A 23,366-nucleotide genomic window follows, 5' to 3' on the forward strand; every position below is an offset into this window, starting at 1 on the left:
ATACGCACCCTGACCTTTTTATTTTCTTGCAAAATAATGAAACCACTCATTTTTTTAAAATTTTCCATGAGGGCAAAATTGGAATACAAATAATAAGAAAAGAAATGGCACAAAATTAAATCTTCTACAAAATCACGTCGCACACAAGAGGTTGAAATTTTGGAATTTCTTTCCCAAGTATTCCACCTTGCATGCATGATCCCCACCCATAGAATTTTGGAATGAAACAAGAAAATAAATTGTTCTGAACAAGTTAAAGAAATCTGATAGTTAACTATTTGTGTCAAATGAAATCAATACTATAATCTATATTATAGCAATACAAGAAGTTCTAGTAGAATATTGCATGAGTAGTACTTCTAATCTTGGTAAAAGCACTAAATACAACAGGAAATCAAGTTGTTATTCATTACAGCGCGCTCTAACCACCAACTAACGGAAAAGTCAGAATATGGCCAGAGAGTGAAGCATCAATGATGAAAGCCTTTAAGATGGAAGGGCCATTGGCAATCTGGTAAAAAAAATCAATACTGGTCAAGCATGTAATAGGAAACTAATTAAGTAATTGGAGCAACATACGTTTATGGGGGGTTATGAAGTATCGCAAGGAAGGAAATTTGATCATAAAAATGAGTTTGCCTGACCAAGGGATAGAGATGGACATGGCACACACACATCAAGCACTTCCAGTGGCTCCATCTCATCAAATACAAACAACTATGGACTTACTTATGGTACAGTTAGGGGTGGTTGATGAGGAAGCCACTGAAGAATGAGACATAACCTTTTTTGTGGATTTGGCTGGTGAAGAAATGATTTGATCTTGAAGGAGGATGACAGTGATGCAATTTTATTATGATCATTCTCCTTCTTATTAGTTGTATTCCAATTTTGCCCTCCTGGGAAGTTTGAAAAATGTGTGGTCTCATTATTTTGCAGGAAAATAAAGAGGTTAGGGTGCGAATCATAAAAATAAATAGGACAGGGTGCAAATCGCAAAAGAGGACATATGTTGGGGGTGAAAAATGCTACGGACACCTTCAACCACTTTATTCTTCACTTTGATCCTTGGTTTAGGCTTGGAAATATGTTAGAATATGTTTGGAAAGGTTTCTCGACTTGTAGGAATATATGTGCATGTTGTGGAAGTGTTTAGAGTTGGGAAATGACCAAAAGGGGTCCTTTTATACTTTCCAAGGTCTTCGCGCACTATAGCTAGCCCGTCGCGCACTGTAGCTCGCGCATTCGCGCCCTGTAGCTGCGCATCTCTGCTCCGCCGGCCTAACTTGTAACATTCATAACTCTCTACTCCAATGTCATATCGATGAGCGATTTGTTGCGTTGGAACTAGACTTCATGAATTTCATTTTAGGCTTTTCCTTTACCTCAAAACACTTCATATACTAAAAGATATACTTCTCTAAATTTGACCCAAAATCTCCGTCCAAAATTCTGCCAAATTTTCGCAAATTTTCGACAAACTTTTTTTCTTCGAGTTGCTTGATCCCAAAACCTTTAGACACTTTCTTAACACTTGTTAAGAGTATTCCTTAACCTTATAAGCATTCCATGACCTCTCCGAGCTTGCGTTAGTTCACTCACGACGTAAACGACGTGAAACGTTTCGAGGTGTAACAATGCCTCACATACCTACTTGTTATATGTGCTATCGTGTATTAAAGTATGAATACAATTGATCCAATGATATAAATTACATACCTAAAAGAAAACCAATTGACTTAAAACTTACCCTAGTTTATCTCCACTCAAAAGGTTGACTTGCAAATGGCAAACAAAAGAGATCAGAACATGCTCACAGTAGATGGAAGAGCATCTTCGGGAGATAGGCAGGAAGATTGAAGAGGTTGATAGGTTGATGGATCTGGTGGGAAATCCTCCAGAAGGAATGCCCCAAGAACAATACTATGAACAGAACGTCACTGAAGTGGTGAGGGAGTTGGTGCTAAAATACATACCGTTGGAAAAGAGGCCAGAGACACCTCGAATGGGAGTCTTGGAAGAGGAAAATGAGAACCAGGGAGTTGAAACTGACCCGTGGCTAATGGAGTCAGACCTACAAGATAGTTCAGAGCTTCAAGAGAAAGCCCCCGAGCCATAAGAAGTTAAAGAGGAATAGCCAAAGGAAGATGAACCTCAAGACATGGAACGGGAAGAATCTGAACCTGTAGACATAGAAGTTGAGAGAGACCTGGAGCCTCTGGAAATGTTCCCCGAGTTCCAGGCTGAAGGACGTGATGTGGATAGGGAATCTGACTACTACGAACCCATAGACAAAGGATATGACTACCACGAGCCTTCACCAGAGTCGGTGCCAGCTACATCCACCATGGCATTGGAGAACTTTGGAAGAACAGATCCTCAGGTGCCGTCTGGTGGGCCCCAGCCTTCAGAGCCCAATCTTGCCCTTTTCAAATGGCCCATTGACCCGTCAGCTGCAAAGATGTGTTAGCAAAGATGCAAGCTACCAGAATACTTTACGCCACTCGAGCTCGACTACTAGTCCCTGAGTTGGTCTATGCTTACAAGAGATGTCCCTTCCACCGCAATCAAGCCGGTCATACTCTGAACGACTGTTTGGGTCTAAGGAAAAGAATCATCAGTCTGATAGGCAACTCTATTACTGGGACTTTATGGGGACCACAAACCCGACTAGTCCACGACCCTATCACCCCAGGAGAAGGAGTCACCGTCGAGACACAGATCTGGCGTTCTGATTTCACAGTGTTCGAGGAATATTACTCCCACATCTTCAGAACCCTTGCAATCTTAGGACGGGTTAGACCCGTGGAGCCTGCCCACGAATCCTTGCCAGTGTGGCCCAACAGAAACAAGAGATGTTTCTTCCATACGGGAGCTATAGGACATCACATTGAAGAATGTGATGCTTTCAAGCTCGAACTCGAGCACATGGTCAGAGTTGAGGAGATCTAGGTCATCCTCCGACCACACTTCTAAAAAGAAAGAAAGACAACATGGGAGAGCAAGTTCGTAAGGACTGCAACTCGCAGAGCTACATTTTTGGGTAGATATTATGTGTCCCCTGCTTTTGCACAAAAAGTTACCCCCCCCCCCCTCCTCATAAATATGTAAGGAACCACGTCGACCTGATGTCCCTATGTATGGATATGTGGCAAGCCCTTATCGAGCCTGGTCTGGGGATGTCTTAGTTTAGGTTTAGCCCAAAGGATATTTAGGAAAATGTATATCCTCCTTTGTAAGCTGAACTACGATAGGGCCTGATTTTTCCCTGAAGGGATACGTAGGCAGTCTACATAAGACTCGGACCCTATATAATATGAATTATAATTCCCCCCTGTTATTTTATAAAAGAAGGAAGGTTTGCAAAAGTAAGTCAACCTCAAAGCCCATTGGACCAAGATCCACTCAAACACAAAAAGTCCATAACATTCGAACCTTTAGGATAAAGGATCAATTTTTTTTTTTGGTAAGCAAATTTTTTATTGATACCAAAGTGATAATTACAATACCAAGCAAGAGCTGACCATTTGCCTCTGAAATGTAACTGCAGCTACAGAGAAAACTAGCTGCACCACTACATTTTGCTATCTATTACAAGTCACAAACAATCTTTTACATAGAAGTACAACAATTATCCTAACTACAAACTTTGTTATGGCATATGATTCAGAGTCTCCAGGATTACTTTCCATTTCTGCAGATTGTTTCCTCTTATATGCATGTGGATTGCTATTTCTACGCATACCTTGCTAGTGTTGAAGTGCCCTGCATGGAATCTCAGATTGTTTCTTTCTCTCCAAATGACAGACACCACCATTGCAAAGACACAGCTCATATTTGCTCTTGTCCTATCTACTTTCTTGCGCATCTGCATGCCTATTGCAACTCTTCTTGCCAGGTACCTATGGTTTTGTGTATTCCCAGCTAGTGCAGTAGCCTACACCAGAGATCATTAGTCGCTGGACAGGCAAAGAAATGGTGATCAAGCGTCTCATCTGCAGTATCACAAAAACAACACTCCATTGGTACATGTATGTTAAACTTCAGCAACCTATCAACTGTGGCAAGTTTTCTCCAAGCTGCTAAACATAGAATAAATTTATGTCTTGGATGTATGTTTGGTTAGAGAGCAATGCTCCTCTATGCAACTTTTTGATTGAGTAATTAAGCACGGATACACCTTCTTGATAGAAAATTTACCCTAAATAGTCATTGCAGTCAGTTTATCAGAGAGAGCCTTGCAAAGACTATGCTTGCATCAGATATTTCATAGATTCCAATATTTCCTTACCACCCAAGTGGTCCTGGAATGTTGCAGGATTCGACGTATTCTCCTTTCATATAATATTTATTTACTCATTTGATCCACAGACAATCATTTTTACAGCTTATGGCCCAAAGTTGTTTCAGTATTGCAGCATGAGTCCAATGAAGCAGATTAAAAATATTTTGTCCCCCTGCAGCTTTTGGCATGCGCATCTTTTCCCAAGACACTGGGGATTTTTTTGAGTTAGCTACACCCCCCGTCCATAGGTAAGTCCTACATACATGGTACATCATTTCGAGTATTCTCTTTGGAAGCACAATGATTTGTGCCCAATAGGTCTGAATTCCAACTATCACTGATTTAATCAGTTGTGTTCTCCCAGCATAGGACAAAAGCTTAGCTGACCAACATCTAATTCATTCGGTTGTCTTCTCCACTAGAGGAAAGAATTGAGCAATGGTAAGCTTTTTTGAAGACAGAGGAACCCCCAAGTACTTAAATGGAAAATATCCTTCCTGGTACCTCAATACTTGTAGTATTTCCTGTTTTAGAACATTCATCCCCCCCCCCCCCCCTAACATGTAGATTGAACTCTTCTCTTTGCTTGCTTCCAGCCCTGATGCATTTGAGAATATCTGAAAAACTCCTTGGAGTAGTTGGATTGACTTCACATCTGCTTTGAAAAACATTAGCAGGTCATCTGCAAAGCAGATGTGTACAAACCCCAACTTCTTCCATCTGGGATGATACTTAAATTCTCTTTGTTGCTGTAGCAGAACCAGTTCCCTTTAGAGATACTCCATAGTTGTTACAAAGAGGTAAGGAGGCATTGGATCTCCTTTCCCTATTCTTCTCCTCCCTTGAAATAGTGTGGTTAATCCTCCATTTAAAACTAGAGAGTAGGATACAAAAGTAATGCACTCCATTATCCATTGTGTGAATTTGTAAGGGAATCCTAGAGATGTTAGCATGTTTTTCAATAAGCTCCATTCAATGGAGTCATCAACCTGCTTTAAATCCACCTTCATTACACATCTTGCAGACAAACTTATCCTAGAATACCATTTCAACATCTCATGAGTAACCAAAATATTGTGTATTATGCTCCTGCCCTCAATGAATGCAGATTGTGTAGGACTAACAATGTAACCAATCACCTCTTTTATCCTATTTGTCAACACTTTAGTGATACCCTTGTACACAGTTGTACAACAGACAATTGGTCCATAGTCTTTAACATGGTTAGGTGTTGGAACCTTTGGTATAAGAGTTATAGCTGTGCAACAAAATGCTTGAAGCAGTTTACCATGGATAAAAATTTCTTTTATAGCACTGAGAACATCACGCTCTATCAGGTCCCAGTTTTTGGTGAAAAATTCAATTGGGTATCCATCAACACGAGGTGACTTATTAGATGGCATAAATTTTATAGCTTCCATTATATCTTGGTCTGTAACTGGTCTGATCAGCTTGCATTTCTGTGCATGGGATAATCATGGACCCCTTCTGATGACTTCTATACTTGGGCAAGGTAAGATTTCAGCAGCTGATCCCATTAACTTAGAGAAGAATGAAATAAAATCAGCTTCAACTAGTTTCGGATCCATTAGTTTAGTACCAACATCATTAAAAACTGAGTTAATAACATTCCTACTGGTTCTCAACTTCACCTGGGAATGGAAGGATCAATTATTTATTTAGGCTTTAATGCATGATTTTGTGTGCTACGTGTGTCTTCAATACAGCACATATGATATCTTGTTTTTTACATTATCTTTCGGAATTAACTTTACCTGTCTTTGAGTTATTTTTATTTTTTATAGAACGAGGTCGATTTAGTTTAGTAACGCAAGCTGGCATACTTCACGAGATCAAGAGCCGTGTTAGCATCATACTCAAAGGACAACAGAGGGAAAGAGAAAATGACTGGTACACCGGATGAAGGAAGGAACGAGCTCGTCCTTCGCGAAGGAGACACCCAGGACCCGCAGGAGACATTGCCTTAGCAGGTCATAATTGCAACATCACTAAGTGCCATCACGGCCCTACAAGAAAATATTTCTAAGGACGAAACAGCCGACGCCAACAACGATGCCGCTGCTGAAGGAAGGAGGCCTCCTCCTCCCTTCCCCTCGCTCAGATCGCCAATACCTGAACACTTCCCCATCTAGCCACTAGGGACTATCCTGCCTCCACCAAATCCAGCTGAACCATATCATATCAGCACTTCTTACCGCACCTCACCTCCAGTCAAATATACCCAATATCGGTAACCACTCATTCAGCTCCCTCGTATAAAGCTCCTCAACTAGTGTTCATCAATCCGGAAAGTTGACCACATGTTTCGGCTCTGCCAACCGAGCAAACCACGTCAGTCCCACCGAACCACCCTACTTGCCCAATAGTGTCCTTCCATACTTCTAACGCTCCGAATGAATTTTCTCCAGGACACAAAGAACTGAACCACTATGAGGAAATGAAGAAGGCCTAGAGAGCCGAACACGTCAAGCGTGAGAAGGACATGGAAAGGAAAATGGAAGAACTACTGGAGAGGTCCAACAGAGTCACAAGAAGGTCCACAGGATTGAGATACGATGATCTGTGCATGCACCCGGACTTGGATCTTCCAGAAGGATTCAAAATCCCAAAATTTGAGATGTTCAATGGGACAAGAATACCAAAGCACACCTCCGTTCTTATTGTGATCAGTTAGTTGGTGTATAAATGAACGAACCTCTGATCATGCGACTATTTAGCCAAAGCCTAACCAGCGAAGTTACCGAATGGTTCGCAACCCGAGACATGCGCCAATGGCTCACTTGGGAAGATATGGCAGAAACCTTCATAGAAAGGTTTCAATTCAGTGCCTGAATGATACTACCTTGAGAAGGTCAAACAAAAGTCGACTAAAAACTATAGAGAGTTTACCAGCCGGTGGAGGGTTGAAGCAGCACGGGTACAACCACCGATGTGTGAGGGAGAACTACTTTCTGTGTTCATCCGATCACAAGAATCGGATTTCTACGATAGCATGTTGTCCATGGCGGGAAGTCCATTTGCCGAATTGATCAAGATGGGATAGGCCATAGAAGATGGTCTCAAATCTGGAAAATCATCAGGATCTTCAACAAGGCATCTGGCCAAGCTACTGCAGGGTCTTCCACAAAAACAAAAAGGACGTGGTAAGCATATCCCACTCTCCAAGCCCATACCCCAAAAGGCAGGCATAACCACAATCTTCTCATCAGACTCTACCTCTTGTCAATTACCCGACTTCTCCTTATAGCCCTGCGCCTGTATTCTACGCACAACTAAGCTTCACCACTACTGTGCCAGCTTACGCAGCTCCACCGAGTGTCCAAGTACCTGCTCCCACTTAACAACTACCACTGCAACAAACTTATCAACCACCACTACAACAGAATCACCAAACAGCAGCCCATTCTTACCGACCACCACATAACAACCCACCACAAATCCATCCACCCCGAACTACCAAAATCAACAACCACCACAAGTATATAATACTCCACGTCCCGCTTTCGAGAGAAAGCCAGTAAGAGAGTGTTTACACCTAATTTTTGACCTCCGATAATCTTTCTCAATTACTTGGAGTTCCTGGATTACAAAGGAGTAGAATATGCATTTTACGAGTCAAATCAACTTAAAGAATTAACCCGGTGTCATTTTGCCATTATTTGGCAAAAACACCAGCAAAAGAACAACCGCATGTCATTTCACATTCTTTACATATTTTCAAGAAAATACAAGAGTATCTATTTATTTATTCTCAAAAATAGTTAATTACGAGTTGTTAGTTTTAAGCATTTGCAATCAGCCATCATTTAGTGTTCTACTGCGTCAAAATCAAGGGATTTAAATTAATCAAGTAATAAACAATTTATTTTTGGGTAAATTAAGTGTTAAAATAGAGTTTGATTATATTTTAGGGAATATAGCTTAGTTTTAATTAAAATAATTTGTCACAAATGAAAATACTTTATTTTAAAGGTCTCTTAAAATATCGTATATATACCACATGTATACGCATGTATATACATTACGTATATAAGGGAGATACACACAAATTTTGGCCCTATTCTTAAATTTGGTCGGGTCCAGCCCAAAAGGGACTGACCAGGCCCACTTCCTTTAACACCCCCCCCCCCCCTCCATTTTCCTTTTTCTCTTTCAACATCAACAAAAGAAATGGGCAGAACCCTACTGAAAAGGTACACCTCGAGCTCGTTTTATCAACGGTAGCATGTCCTTTTTCTTTTAAAATAGCAACGGATTTTAGCTGGCTTCTCGGGTAAGCTTTGGGGATTTTGAATTTCAATTTTAAATGGGCATGTTTCATTCGGGTTCTATAAATAGAAGCCCTTGCTCTTCATTTAGAGAGAGATTTTTCAGAGGAAGTTCTGAGGCCAAATTTCTGGTCTTTGCACCTCAAAGGGGTTTTTTACATCTCTTAAGGGCAAGAACACTTAGAAACCCGGCTAAGCCGTTGAGTTTCAAGGACGTTCTCACTTGAATATAATTTTTGGAATCATTTCCGTTCGTCGAAAATCAATTCGGGTGAAAGGTAGTTCATCGTCAACCCTCGTCGCCCCTGTCGCTGCTCGATAAAAAGGTAATTGTCCTTCCTCCTCTTAGTTTCATTTCTAGCTCTGTGTATTTAGATTCTGTAATCAGGTTAGTATAGTTTAAATTTTGTTTTATTAAGTTACTAATTTCATAACGTAATTCCCCTCCATGTTTAGTTTTGTTTTATCATTCGAATTTGGCATAAATTAGTTTGATTTTGCGGGTCATGCTTTGGCTCTGTGTGGAGAAAAAAGTTTAAACTATTCACAGTACTTTTGGCATTCTTTATCTGTTTGCAATGGCCTAGTTCGATTTGAGTTGTTCATGAAGGATTCTTGGTTACTAATCCCCTTTGGAAAAATTATGTGTTGTCCTTTATTTGTTCTTTGTCTGGATATTTAAAATGAGTTTAACGTGATGCAGATTGATTAAGATTAGTTGACAAGGACCTTATCTGGTCCTATTTTCCTATGATTTGTTTTGAAGCTAAGAAATATGTTAAATGTTTATGCTGGAATAAGAATCAACTCGGGTCCTTTTTCTCAAGAATATAATTTCATAAGATAGTTTAGTTCGTTAATTGAGAAAGGGATAATTTCATTGACTTGTTCTGTTTCTTTTTGTGTTCCAAAATACTTATTGTCTCAAACTTTTAAATGGTATTTGAAATAGTTCTGTCCTTTCCATATTGAACTAGATAAGAGGTTGTTTGTTTCTATTGTTTAGGCAATAGTGTATTCCTCCTTGTGATTAATGTTTAGTAGTTCAAACCTGAATAATTTTGTTCACTGTGCAGTCGCTTTTCCATATCTAACGAGCTGGTTCGTAATTTCTTTTGGAATATTTTTAAATTGAAATGTTGGTATGATAAGTAGTCAGCTTTGATTCTGTATAATATAAGCATTTTCTACCCTGATGGTTTCAGTGCCTAGTTTCATTTTTGTTTTCTTAATATTGACATTCCTTCTTTCCTAAAACAAGTTGTAAATAAGTGCAAAGATCTTTTTTTAAAAAAAATGTTTTAAGTGTTCGCATGTTTTCAATTTGGTTTAAGGGGACTAAACATCCTCACAATTGACAAATTATCTGTTGCTTATGTATTCTATCCCTATCAAAATGAGCATTTCCTTGTAATTTAAAGACCTCCATCCTAGGAAATCATCTCTGACTTTGTATTAAAACTAGTTTTCAAAAGACTAAATGAACTCTCTATTCTATTTCTCACTTTATCTTATTTCATGAATACACTATGTGTATGTTGTTGCAAGATAAAGGAATAATTGCCCTTTTCATGAAATAAGAAGTATGAGCTTTTCTTATGTGATTTACCATGCCTCTGTTTTGAGCATCACTTGGCGTCGTCTTTATCATTGTAGGTTCATTAAATCAAATATTAGTCTGGCTTTTTTTATTTTTGCAAAGAATGTTCGAAAACTACTTCAAACTCATGGTGTGAGATTTTCGAGTATGTATACCAGTGTACCCTTTGTCCTGAAAGGAGTCATTAATCTATTTTCAGTATTTCAAAACTTGTAATCTCTCATGACTCAAGCTTGCTCTTTGTTAGTCTATTGTTTGAGCCCTTAGTGTGGTGTTTATGATCTATCTCAGAGTTCCCTTTTAAGTTATGTTGTGTCTAGTTGAACCCTCACTTTCTAGAAATTACATCAAGAGGTTGATTGATTTGGTATCATCATTCATCGGCCATTACATTAGGAGACTAGTATATTAAATTTAGAAAAGGATAAGGTGACTTTATGGTTGAAGGTCCACTAATTTAAAGTACTATGTGGTCAAGTGATTTTTCTCAAGTTTTAATGGAGAGGTGAAGCCTGCTTGAAATTTCTTGGTTGTTTGGTCATGACATAACCCATGTTTAACATGAAGTTATATCTTAATAGTTGCTTTCTTCACTCTAAGTTCCCAGATTCACTTTCAAAAGGTGAAGATATTGAAAGTTTTCAAAGTGAAATACTTAATACTTCATTTTGTTACTAACTGTTAAAGACACTTATTTTGGTACTCATTCTTCACCCTTCCTCTTCTTTGCATGACATGGGGAGTTTCAAACCTCAAATGATATCGCATAGCTGAGGAAGGCATGCTGCTTGTTTGATGTGCTTATTGCTGAGTTTTGCTTGAGCTAAAAGTTGCCACATTTAGAGTCATTAGCTACTGCATTTAGGGCACTGCTCTTGCTACATTTTGAGCAAGCTACTGCTCAGTGTTGATTATTGAAATGAGCTGCATTCTGAGGCAATTAGAGGAAAATATATTGTTGTTATGTTTGTTGCAATTTTGTTATCATGTTGGCTGCCATGAGTTGCTATATTCTTGACCATTTGCACCGCCTTTGGGATTTATTAACTGCGGCATTTTGGTGGTTCAATGCTGCTGAGTTTCTGCTGCAATTTGGGGCCATGTGTTGCTTCATTTTGGCCATTTACACCTTAGTTTGGGACTGTGTTACCCCCCAGAAAATTTCGTGTTACTAAGGCTACAGACGGCTTAATGTGAGCTCGAGGAGGAGAAAATATAACAAATATAAAGAATGAAATTCTAGTGTAGTAGCATGAGTATAATATTCGGAATTCGTACAATATGATTGGAATAATACGTTAAAAGATATATAGCCCTCGTAACCGTAAGCTGAGGTGGGGCCCGCATGATTTGATTTTTATAAAGGACATATGATAAGTTATATGGACAATATATGTGAAGTTAAACACAACTCAAGAAGGACCCTTGAGCCCAATCCAAGTGTAAGCCCTCCAAAAAGATGTTTTTAAGTTATGTTTTCGGGTGATCTGACTTCGGGAGGCCATAACCCCATCATTATTTTGGAATTTGGACAACTCCTACAATTAAAGTTGTAGATAATTGAAATACCTTTCCAACCATAGGTCGTGGGCCTATATGTGACATCGGGATAAAGAGTTATGGACGTTTTAAGGCAGAAAGGTCAAGCTGGGCAGTGAAATGGGCCCAACCCGATTCCAATCCGGGTCAGGCCCTTTTCCCTTGTTATTTAAGGGAAGTTTCAGCCTTCTCCTCCACATTTTCAGACCAAAAAGTCCCAGAAAATTCTAGAGAGAGAGAGGGAGGAAAGACTTAGAGAGAAAAATAAAGTTTTGATCAAAATCTGAGCCCCGAAGCTCATGAAGAGAAAAGTGTTGTACGTTGCGTTGCCTTCAATTTGAGCTAAAAATCAGCCAAGAAGAAGAGTGTTGACGTGGTTGTTGCATACATAAGGTAAGAGTAAGGTCCCTTTTTCATTGTTAACAAGTTTATTTAGAGTTTTAACGGATTAGAACGGAGAAAATAGCGTTATAAATTCGTTTGTTGTTTTGTTCAGATTTATGGATCGGGGGCTGTTTTTGTTGGATTAAATGGATGGAATCGGCTGAGTTATGATGTATAATAATTGTTGTTGTTGTTGACAAGTTGTTGTTCTTGAATTTGGGAGAATAAAGTGTATGAAGATATTATATACAAAGCGTATACCGGGCTGTTTTTATATGATTTTCGTAGCTGTTTTGTGGCAATATTTTGGGGCTGTTTGGTGGTTGTTATAAATTGTTTTGTGGGATGGAATATCGTGGGATTGGCTGTAGTTGTTGTTGTTGTTGTGTTTGTTGTGATACTATAGATATACGAAAATAAAGAAGTGTATACAAGCATTGGTATACGAATGTATATTGGGCTGTTTTGGAAGTGATTTAACAATGGATTTAATTCTAGTTTGATATGAAATTGTTGGTGTTGTTGCTGTTGGTATTTTGATTGATGTTTGGCTAAATTGGAATCTCGAGGATTGTTAAGTTTTCAGGGGAAATGCTGCCCGAATTTCGTTAAGTTTCATTCGTACTTGGATTGGTTAGTAAGTGATGTGGATGATCTAATTTGTGGCTTATGTTATCTTAATTTTAGACCTACAAGCTCGAGAAGTAGATGTTGGACATTTAAATAAGCGTTAAAGGTATGTAAAGCTAACCTTTCTTTCTTTTTGGCATGAACCATATGAAACAAACAGAAGACAAATGTTTAACTCCAAAAAAGCTCCTATTCTTAGAGATGCTAGGATGGCTAATGTTCTTGATTTCAAGAACCTATTTCATTATGTCTTGATACATGTCTATGATTCCAGCCATCGTATTTTGATATAATCCATAGTGACATTTGAAGGGTACTTGATATGACTATTGTCTTGATTTTCAAATGATGGTTCATTTTGATTATTCTATTGAGTCTCAGATATGATTTAGTTTGCATATGGTTGCTCACTACTCTGCTCGTGCATGCCTCAATATGTCTTTCACTGAGTCCCGGGCCGGGTATGTTTTCGTGCACAGTTCCACTGCATTGTTCACCGAGTCCCTCACTAGAGGGCCGGGTACGGTATATATATATATATATATATATATATGATGATATGATGATGTGATGATATAATGATATGACGATATGATGATGTGATTATGGCACCAAGGATGGCATGTGTTGACTTTATTCACCGAGTCCCTCACTAGAGGGCCGGGTACGGTACATATATAGATGATGATGATATAACTTTATTCACCGAGTCCCATAATGGGCCGGGTATGATATATGATATTGATATGCACGATTTACATTTCATAAGGCAAGTGTATTGGTATTTTGAATATCATACTTTTCTCCTGTGATCTCTATTTCAGTCAGGATCCTCTTTACTGTATTTCATGCTATATCTCGTACTGACCCCCTTTCTTCGGGGGGCTGCATTTCATGCCCGCAGGTATAGATACTCGATTTGATGATCCTCCAGCTTAGGATTTCTACTCAGCTGTCTTGGAAAGCTCCCTTGTTCTGGAGCCTAGACTTTGGTACAGATCTTTTGATGTATATAAATATGTTTATCCAGGGGTACGGCGGGGCCCTGTCCCGTCATATTTCACTATCGATACTCTTAGAGGTCTGTAGACATATGTGTGGGTTGTGTATAAGTTTGTTCAGCTGTGTCTATACGATGTGCTATGGATATTGATATGTTGTGGCAGCCTTGTCGGCTTGCGTATGATATTGATATGTAGTGGCAGCCTTGTCGGCTTGCGTACCATATTATGTTTTGATTAGATGTGACTCCTCATGAGACAGGTTATCTGGATATATATATACACATGTACTCTGGACAGAAATATCGACGTCTCGGCAGCACAACCCAGTGTGACTCGCGAAGTCTGAGTGCCACCCAACCCGGATCTTTGCCAAACACACAGACGGGACCCTAGCTAATTGCTCACAGGGGGAGTCTCACTGGCACCACTCTGGGGGACCCGCGGAGCATATGCACTACAATCAATTCTGGGATAACATCAAAATCGGTCATGCAACAACGATGCCTGAATATAACCATGGACATCGGCCTCCTCACAATCACTCAAAAGAGTTGTCAAATATCAACTTCATAAATAAATAATTCCGGAATTGAACCTTGGACATCGTCCTCCTCACAATCACTAAAGTAAAAGAGTTTATCAAGTATCAGTTTCATATAAACAACGATTCTGGAATGGATCTTCGGACCTCGGCCTTTATCACAATTACTCAAGTAAAAGAGTTTATCAAATATCAGTTTCGCTCAATAAACAATATCGGATCATCACCGGATATCGGCCAATCATATGAGAGAATGCGTGCAATGCATATGTCAATCATCAACAAGCAAGCTCGATATCACAAGTATCTCAACAGTGGGTACAACAATATATATATATCAATAACTCATGTACCAATAGTGGGTACGCCAATAATGTATCATAGTACAAATACCAACAATGGGTATGTGAATCCTATTTGAATCAGGACAACAAATAACATTTGCTATCTACCAACTACACATAGCGTCAAGCCAACGCCATTAAACAATCAACGCATATAACGCGGTGGCTAGTCCCAAAACACATCAGGTCAATCATTTAATCTACGGTATTACCATTCCCCTAATAAGCCTATTTGCTTATGATAAGAATCTCACCCTACATTCAAGTTACTCGTTACCATTTAATTAGGACGTCATTCACTACCGTGATTCATTTTATAATTCCAGCTAGCGCTTAGATTCACTACAATAATCTCATCGATAGGCATAATTAGATTCGGTCCGTTACTCCCAATACACATAAATCCACCGATAATCAACAAGACTACATCCATATCTAAGGAGTCTACAAGCCACAAGCCCGAACAAACAAGTCACACACAACAATACCATCCTAGATTCCATCCCATATCTCCAATTCCTATACATGCATTCTCCGTTTCTTCTACACAACAATACGGAAAACTAACCGGAGTCTACCGAAAGGAAGCCATAACCTACCTCATGGCTGAGCGGGTGCCATGAACATCCAATGACGCCTCAATTAATCACTACCGCGTAATCCATATGAAAAGCTTGGAGACAACCATGAGACTCAAGAGTAGAATTCACCATTAGGGTCCTTCCCAGGGGCATGGAAATTGCTAAGGTAGATATGGAATTTTATCCTACCTAAAATCTCACTATCACAATGCTAGTTGATAGATCCACCTTCATTTAGGACATTCATGACCCTTCTCAAGTTACTAGTTTGGTTAGTTTGCCATTTTAGGCTTATTTCAAGAAACCCATTTCCAAGGTCTAAAATAGAGACCCAAAGGTATTTTAATGGGGTAGGTGAAGGATTAGGTTAGGAATCATGTTAGGATGATGGGCATAGGAAGATATCCCAAGGCATTTATATCAATAAGGACAAGGGTTCATTATATTGGAATTTAAGAGATTTGAGATTCCTATTTGTGACTTTAGACAAGGATCCTTAATGAGAATCAATGTTGGGAGAATGGATGGAAGAGGTTAGGTTTCTACGAGTTTAGTAACCTTTTCACACCATATTCCCTGTGGGATTCGACCCCAACCTAGTTGGGTTACTATATTTGACAACGTCCGCGTTATACCATTAATAAGTGTAATTTGAGCATATAAAATTTTGGCCCCATTGCCAAGGAATACGGTTTTGATATTACTAAATAGTGTTTGCTTTGATTGAAGTATTTTGCTTATTCCATCATGCCTTGTTTACTATTCTTTGTAAACCATGTGAACATGAATCAAAATCAGCAAAATCAACGTGCTGGTAACCAGGGGAATCCATTGAATAATCAGGCAAATGAATCAGATGAAGAGAATGTTTTTGCTGATCTTGTTCCAGAGGAGGACTATAAATCTGCTATTGTTCATCCTTGAGTTGGAGCTGCTAGCGTGAAAATTGACTCCTCTCTATACCACTTATTGAAGCTTGAGGGATACTTTCAGAACTCTACCGAGAATGACCCTCAACGTCATTTGCAGAATTTTGTAGATGTATGTGCTAATCACATCCAGAACAACGTTTCACATGATGTTATTTGGCTGAGGTCATTCAAATATTCCTTAGCTGGAGATGTAAGAGCATGGTTTGAGAAGCTGCCCCGGAATTCAATTACTACATGGGCAGAGATGGTGATTATTTTTCTCAAGAAATGGTACCCTCCTAGCAAGAAGGCTGAAATTCGTGACAAGATCTATGAATTTATGCAGCGACCGGGGGAACAACTATATGAAGCTTGGGAGAGATTCAAGAAATATTTGCAGAAGAGTCCGAATCATGGTTTTCCGAAGCACATATTAATGGAAAAGTTCTACCGAGGGCTAGATCCAATGACGCAGTTAGTTGCTAATAATACCGCTGATAGTTGTTTCATGAACAAATCTTATCGACGTGTGACCAACATACTTGACAAGCTGACTGTTACACCTCGAAAATTTCCCCGTGAACGTACAACGAATAGAATAGCGAAGGATATGGGTATATGGTGTTTTAATCAGAAGGGAATGACATTTGATGACCCTAAGTAAGATTTCAAAGGCAATGGGAACAAGCGATAGGTTATGCTCCACAATGACTAATTATAGGTTTTGAAGACTTGAAAGTTACAGATTTGCACTTTGGCCTAGTTGGTCGTAAAATGAAATACGGACCGTAAAGTAGTATATGGCCCATAAACCACCATGTCGTATTCCAACTCACAAAACATCAAATTTATGTCAAATGTTCAAATGGTTAAATACGACTTGGAATACGGACCGTAAATTGAAATACGGCCCGTAAACTGCGATCGCAAATCACCATGATCCTCAGCATACCTTTACGGTTTTGATATGCTTAAATACGACCACGATATACGGCTCGTAAACTGGAATACAGACCATAAACTGGGTTTACGACCACTGTGCATTTCAGTCACTGTTTATACCGGATTAGATTTTAAGTCATTAAAAGGAGACCTAACCTCATTTAATTCATTTCAACTCCACCATATTTCTCTCTAGAAACCTCTAGAATACTCTGTACTCTTCAACTACAAGAATTCAAAGGAAATTAGTGATCAACTACATGAAACCCACGAAATCAAGTGTAAGAATCACACTAAAGTTCATCTTTCTCAAGATTACCCAAAAGAAGTGAAGTAGGGTTTTGGTGCTAAAGGAGTAATTCTATTCAAGGCTTGTTCAACCATCATATAAGGTAAGTTTCATGACTAAACCATGTTGTTTAAGGTATTGGAAGGTTAAGATACTTGAATTGTAGAAAGACATAGGAAATGGGTCATTAATGAGTGAATAGTGTCATGGTTGGATGGTAGTTGGGTTGAACCATGAATGTTGGTGTGTTGTGATTATGAATGAGTTATAAATGACATTTAGACCATGAAATAAGTATTATATACGAGGAAACACGATAGTAAGCTATAACCATAAATATGGAGAAATTGAAGAGAAATAGTGGATTGTAGTCAATGTATATAAATGATGATTATTGGTTGCGATATTGTGAATGTTGTTGTGAGCGTGTGGGAGTTGATATAGCATATGGGAAAAGTAGTATAAACAAAGGAAGTACAGCCCAAGTTTTCCCTAGAATTAGTAACGCGTTCTTATAGTCGAATTAACTAACAATAGTGCGTATTCTCTTTTGAAGGTAGAAACGTGATATCGAAGGAGAGCAAGCAAGTGATAGCTTTGTTAAACGTCAAAGGTATGTGAGGCTAGTCCTTTCCTTCTAATGACATGAATCTTCTAGCATGATTTTCCTTCCTCCTCAAGAGTTCCTATATTCCAGAAAGCTAAGAGCCTATGTCTATAAATAGCTATATAAGATAGAAGATATGACATGATGATTCTATAATGTTAAAGATGTTATTTATTGCTTACACTCACCATATATGCTAATCCCTTCAAGGTGAGGCAGAATTTCAATGATTACTCCATAATGAAATCGGGGGATCACGACCTTACGTCACCCTGATCGAGTAAAGTTGTCCCTAAGCCTTATGCATGCATTATGATAAGTATGTTACGATAAGCATATTATGATGAGCATGTATGATGATGATATAACACCGTGCCTAGCTTGCCGGGCAGTTACCGCTAACGCGGGCAGCTATACGATGCACCATGGCCAAATGGCATGGGCAGACACCACTAGTGGGCGGCATGAGATGACACCCCGAACGCGGGAGGCCTGGACGCAGGCTAATGTTATGATTATCACACCGATCTGATATGGACGGGCAACTTATACATTATTACACTGCACCTATATGGGCGGGCAACTTATATATTTATGCACACATGACATGATAATGACTATGAGTAAGCCAGTATGCATTACTTCTTTTACACTTGATAGTCAGATACAACTATTCCATATTGATACTTCTTGTATATCATTGCCTTATTTCCTTGTTTATGCCTCTCATACTCAGTACAATATTCGTACTGACTTCCGTTTTCTTTGGACGCTGTGATCATGCCCACAGGTAGACAGGGAGGAGAGCTCGACCCAGACCAGCAGTAGCTGTCAGCTGATTGAAAGCACTCCTTTGTTCGGAGGTGCTTATGACGATTCTTTTGTTTATATTCATGTATATGTATTTTTGGGCATGACGGGGTCTTGTCCCGTCCTTATGTGTAGCACTCCAGTAGAGGCTCATAGATGCGCAGTGTAGGTTTGATGGTCTCACGAGATGCTATTGTATGTACATATTATTTTGATGGCCGAGAGGCATATGTATATAAAGGTATTTACGTTTCCATATAAAATATGATTTTCCTACAATTTGAGTATAAAGTTGATAAAAGAGCATTAAATGAGTAAGATGAGTAGTAGAACGAGCGATGCTCGGTGGCTAGCCCCGGGTACCCGTCGCGGCCCCTAGCTGGGTCGTGACAAAAGTGGTATCAGAGCGGTTCAGTCCTAGGAAGTGTCTACGAGCCGTGTCTAGTACAGTCTTGTTTATGGTGTGTTGCGCGCCACATCAATAAATAAGAGGCTACAAGGCAGTTAGGAAAAATGACCATCCTTTTTCTTAGAAAATCGTACGATAGAGCATTGTATAAGATTTTATCCTCCCTAATAGTGTGTTATGATTTCAGAATGCCGCCAAAGGGACAGGCTACAGCCGCCCAGAAGGGCAAGACTACGGCAAAGAGGCGGGTAGAAAGAAAGCCTCCGATGAATATAGAAGAAGGCGAATCACATAATGAGGCCTTTTCTAACACTTCTTCTACCCCACCTAATGTGGAAGAGCAAGGAGGAGCTCCAGCTCCAATTCCTCCACCGGTTGCTTCGGGTAAACAAATGACTGAGGCCATACATCTATTGACACAGTAGGTTGCCGCTCAGGCACAACGACAAAATGTGAGTTCAAGTGATCGGGCAGCAAGTACCAAAGCCCGTGATTTTATGAGCCTAAATCCTTCGGTGTTTTTTGGGTCAAAGCCGGATGAAGACCCGCAAGGTTTCGTAGATGAGGTGTTGAGGACATTGAAGATTGTCCATGCCTCCGAAACTAAATCTGTGGAGTTGGCATCTCATAGACTCCGGGATGTGGCTGTTTTGTGGTACAACAACTGGGTATTATCAAGAGGAGAGAATGTGCCTCCTCCGGTTTGGTAAGAATTCGTGGATGCTTTTATTCCTCACTATTTGCCACCCGAGGTTCGCCGAGCTAGAGCGGATAGATTTCTAAATCTGAGGCAAGGAAATATGAGTGCCCGGGAGTATAGCATGCAATTTAATTCTTTGGCTAGATATGCCCAGGCTATTGTGGCCGATATGGGAGATCGAGTACATAGATTTGTAAGTGGCCTAGGGCCACATTTATTCAGAGATTGTTTGACGGCTTCCTTTCAAGACAGGATGGATATTTCCCGAATACAGGCCCATGCTCAGAATTTAGAGGGGCGACAACAACCACCAAGAAGTGACCGCGATAATGAAAGAAGGCAAGGCAAGAGGGCTAGATCTATGGGAGCAGGCAGTGGTTATAGAGGGGGATCAAGGCAGACATATTCTGGTTACTCAGGCCAGTCGGTGACCAATGCACCTCCCCGATTTGCAAGTAGGATATTTGATCGCTCTTTCCGCTCAGGACAGGGTCAGAGTTCGAGGGGCCCAGATTCCCAAATAAGGGAAGATTATAGCCAGAGGAGACCTCCAGTACTGCGATGCAGCCAGTGCGGTAGATTGCATTCCGGACAGTGTCGCCAGGGTTCGGACGCTTGTTATACTTGCGGCCAAGTTGGGAACATGATGAGAGATTGCCCGTCAATGAGTGGTAGAGTTAGAGTTCAGCCCACAGGTTCAGCGGCTGGTTCTTCCGCAGCACGCCCGGCAGGACAGATTCCCCAGATATCAGCAGGCCGAGGTCGAGGTAGAGGTAGAGGGGCAGCATCTACTTCAGGTGCCACTTCGCCCGTGTATATGCTTTAGCCGAACGGCAGGATCTTGAGTCCTCCTCGGATATGGTTACAGGTACATTGTCTGTATTTTCCCGTGATGTGTATCCATTGATAGATCCGGGTTCTACATTCTCTTACATTACTCCACATGTTGCTGGTTTTATTGGGGTAAAACCTGAGCCAATCAAACCTTTCGAGGTATTTACTCCGGTTGGTGCTCCCGTGATAGCAAGACAAGTGTATAAAAATTGTGTAGTTGTGATATGTGATTGCCAGACCACAGCTGATTTGATTGAGTTGGAGATGTTAGATTTCGATGTAATTATGGGTATGGATTGGTTGGCCTCGTTCTATGCTAATGTTGATTACCGATTGAAAATGGTGCGATTTCAATTTTGGGGAGAGCCCGTGCTTGAATGGAAGGGTAATGCAGCATCTCCAAAGGGTAGGTTTATTTCCTACCTTAAGGCAAGGAAGATGATAGCCAAGGGTTATATTTATCACTTAGTTCGGGTACATGACACTGAGTCAAAGCCACCAACTTTCCAATCAGTTGCGGTCGTGAATGAATTCCCATATGTGTTTCCAGACGAACTTCCAGGTCTTCCTCCAGAAAGAGAGATTGACTTCGCCATTTATGTGTTACCGGACACCAAGCCTATTTCCATTCCTCCTTATCGAATGGCTCCGGCGGAATTAAAAGAGCTAACGGCACAACTGAAAGATTTGCTTGAAAAGAGGTTTATTAGACCCAGCTCATCACCGCGGGGAGAGCCGGTCTTGTTTGTGAGAAAGAAAGACGGTTCTCTGCGGATGTGCATCGATTATAGGCAATTGAACAAAGTGACGATAAAGAACAAATATCCTCTTACAAGGATTGATGACTTATTCGATCAATTGCAAGGTGCTAAGTGGTTTTCTAAAATAGATTTGAGGTCGGGTTACTATCAAGTGAGAGTTAGAGAAGCGGATATTCCCAAGACAGCCTGCAGAACGAGATATGGCCATTATGAATTTCGGGTGATGTCATTTGGATTGACTAAGGCTCCGGCCGTGTTTATGAATTTGAAGAACAATGTATTCAGGCCTCTCTTGGACTTATTTGTGATAGTGTTTATTGATGATATTCTGGTGTATTCTCGTACGAAATCAGAATATGCAGATCACTTGCGAATTGTTCTTGGCATTCTTCGAGACCGAGAATTGTATGCAAAATTTTCAAAGTGCGAGTTCTTGCTAAATTCTGTGACATTTCTGGGCCATGTTATCTCAGATGATGGCGTTCGAGTCGGCACTCATAAAATTGAAGCTGTGAAGACTTGGCCAAGGCCTACGACTCCTACAGAAATTCATAGTTTTCTGGGGTTGGCAGGTTATTATAGGAGGTTCGTAGAGGACTTTTCATAAATTTCAGCCCCATTGACGAAGCTAACCCAGAAGTCAGCCAAATTTCAGTGGAACGATGCTTGTGAGCGCAGTTTCCAAGAGTTGAAAGACAAATTGACCTCAGCTCCGATCTTAACACTTCCAGAAGGGTCAGATGGCTATGTAGTATATTGTGACGCTTCCGGTGTCAGATTAGGATGCGTATTGATACAGCATGGTAAAGTTATTGCGTATGCTTCGAGACAATTACGGAAACATGAAAAGAATTATCCGACTCATGATCTCGAATTGGCTGCGGTTATTCATGCCTTGAAAATATGGCGGCATTATTTGTATGGTGTACATGTTGATATTTATACAGATCACAAAAGTCTTCAATACATTGTCAAGCAGAAGAAGTTGAACCTGCGGCAGAGGCAGTGGTTAGAATTGTTAACAGTTTATGATGTGAACATTTTGTACAACCCTGGAAAAGCGAATATAGTAGCTGATGCACTTAGCTGCCGGTCAATGGGCATTTTATGTGAAGTCCCTCCGGAAAAGAAAGAGATAGTTCATGAGCTCCACCAATTAGCTAATGTTGGAGTACGTCTAATCGATTCGGGTAATGTGGGGATTAGTAATAATGATCTCACAATTTCATCCTTGGACATGGAAGTGAAAGAACGGTAATATGAAGATCCTCAATTATGTCGTTACAGAGACACGTCTCATGGAAAAGAGAAGTCTTCATTTGAAGTTTATATGGATGGAATTCTTAGATACCGAGGCAGGCTATGTGTGCCGAATGTAGCAGAATTGCGCCAACGAATTATAGAAGAAGCACATTGTTCCCGGTATTCTATTCACCCGGGTGCAACTAAAATGTATCGTGATCTCAAGATGATGTATTGGTGAGATGGCATGAAGAGAAACATAGCTGAATTTGTAGCACAGTGCCCAAATTGCCATCAAGTAAAAGTTGAACATCAGAAGCCAGGAGGCTTATTGCAAGCAATAGAAATCCCTACTTGGAAATGGGAAGTGATCAACATGGATTTCATCGGGGGATTACCTCGTTCCTGCGGCAGGTATGATTCTGTATGGGTGATTGTGGATAGATTGATGAAAGTAGCCCATTTTCTCCCAGTTAAGACTACATACTCAGCCGAAGATTATGCAAGGTTGTATCTCAAGTAAATTGTGCGCCTTCATGGTATTCCATTATCTATAATCACAGAAAGAGGAGCACAGTTTACAGCTAAGTTCTGGAAGTCCTTCCAAGAAGGTCTAGGCACTCCAGTGAAGCTTAGCACGGAATTTCATCGATGGACAAGCCGA

The 23,366-nt window shown here is 40.2% G+C and overlaps 1 long non-coding RNA gene and 1 other non-coding gene across 2 annotated transcripts; one reads left to right on the plus strand and one right to left on the minus strand.

Moving 5' to 3' along the window:
* The first annotated feature begins 8,475 nt into the window (after positions 1–8,475).
* On the plus strand, positions 8,476–14,330 carry LOC132635832 (uncharacterized). The gene is made up of 2 exons (XR_009580771.1): positions 8,476–8,900; positions 13,632–14,330. It is a non-coding gene; the product is annotated as an uncharacterized LOC132635832 (long non-coding RNA).
* A 2,092-nt stretch (positions 14,331–16,422) lies between these two features.
* Positions 16,423–16,528, minus strand: LOC132619017 (small nucleolar RNA R71). The gene has a single exon (XR_009574464.1). It is a non-coding gene; the product is annotated as a small nucleolar RNA R71 (small nucleolar RNA).
* Between the last annotated feature and the right edge of the window lie 6,838 nt (positions 16,529–23,366).

The sequence above is a fragment of the Lycium barbarum genome, chromosome 1 (assembly GCF_019175385.1).
Source record: "Lycium barbarum isolate Lr01 chromosome 1, ASM1917538v2, whole genome shotgun sequence".
Taxonomy (NCBI): domain Eukaryota; kingdom Viridiplantae; phylum Streptophyta; class Magnoliopsida; order Solanales; family Solanaceae; genus Lycium; species Lycium barbarum.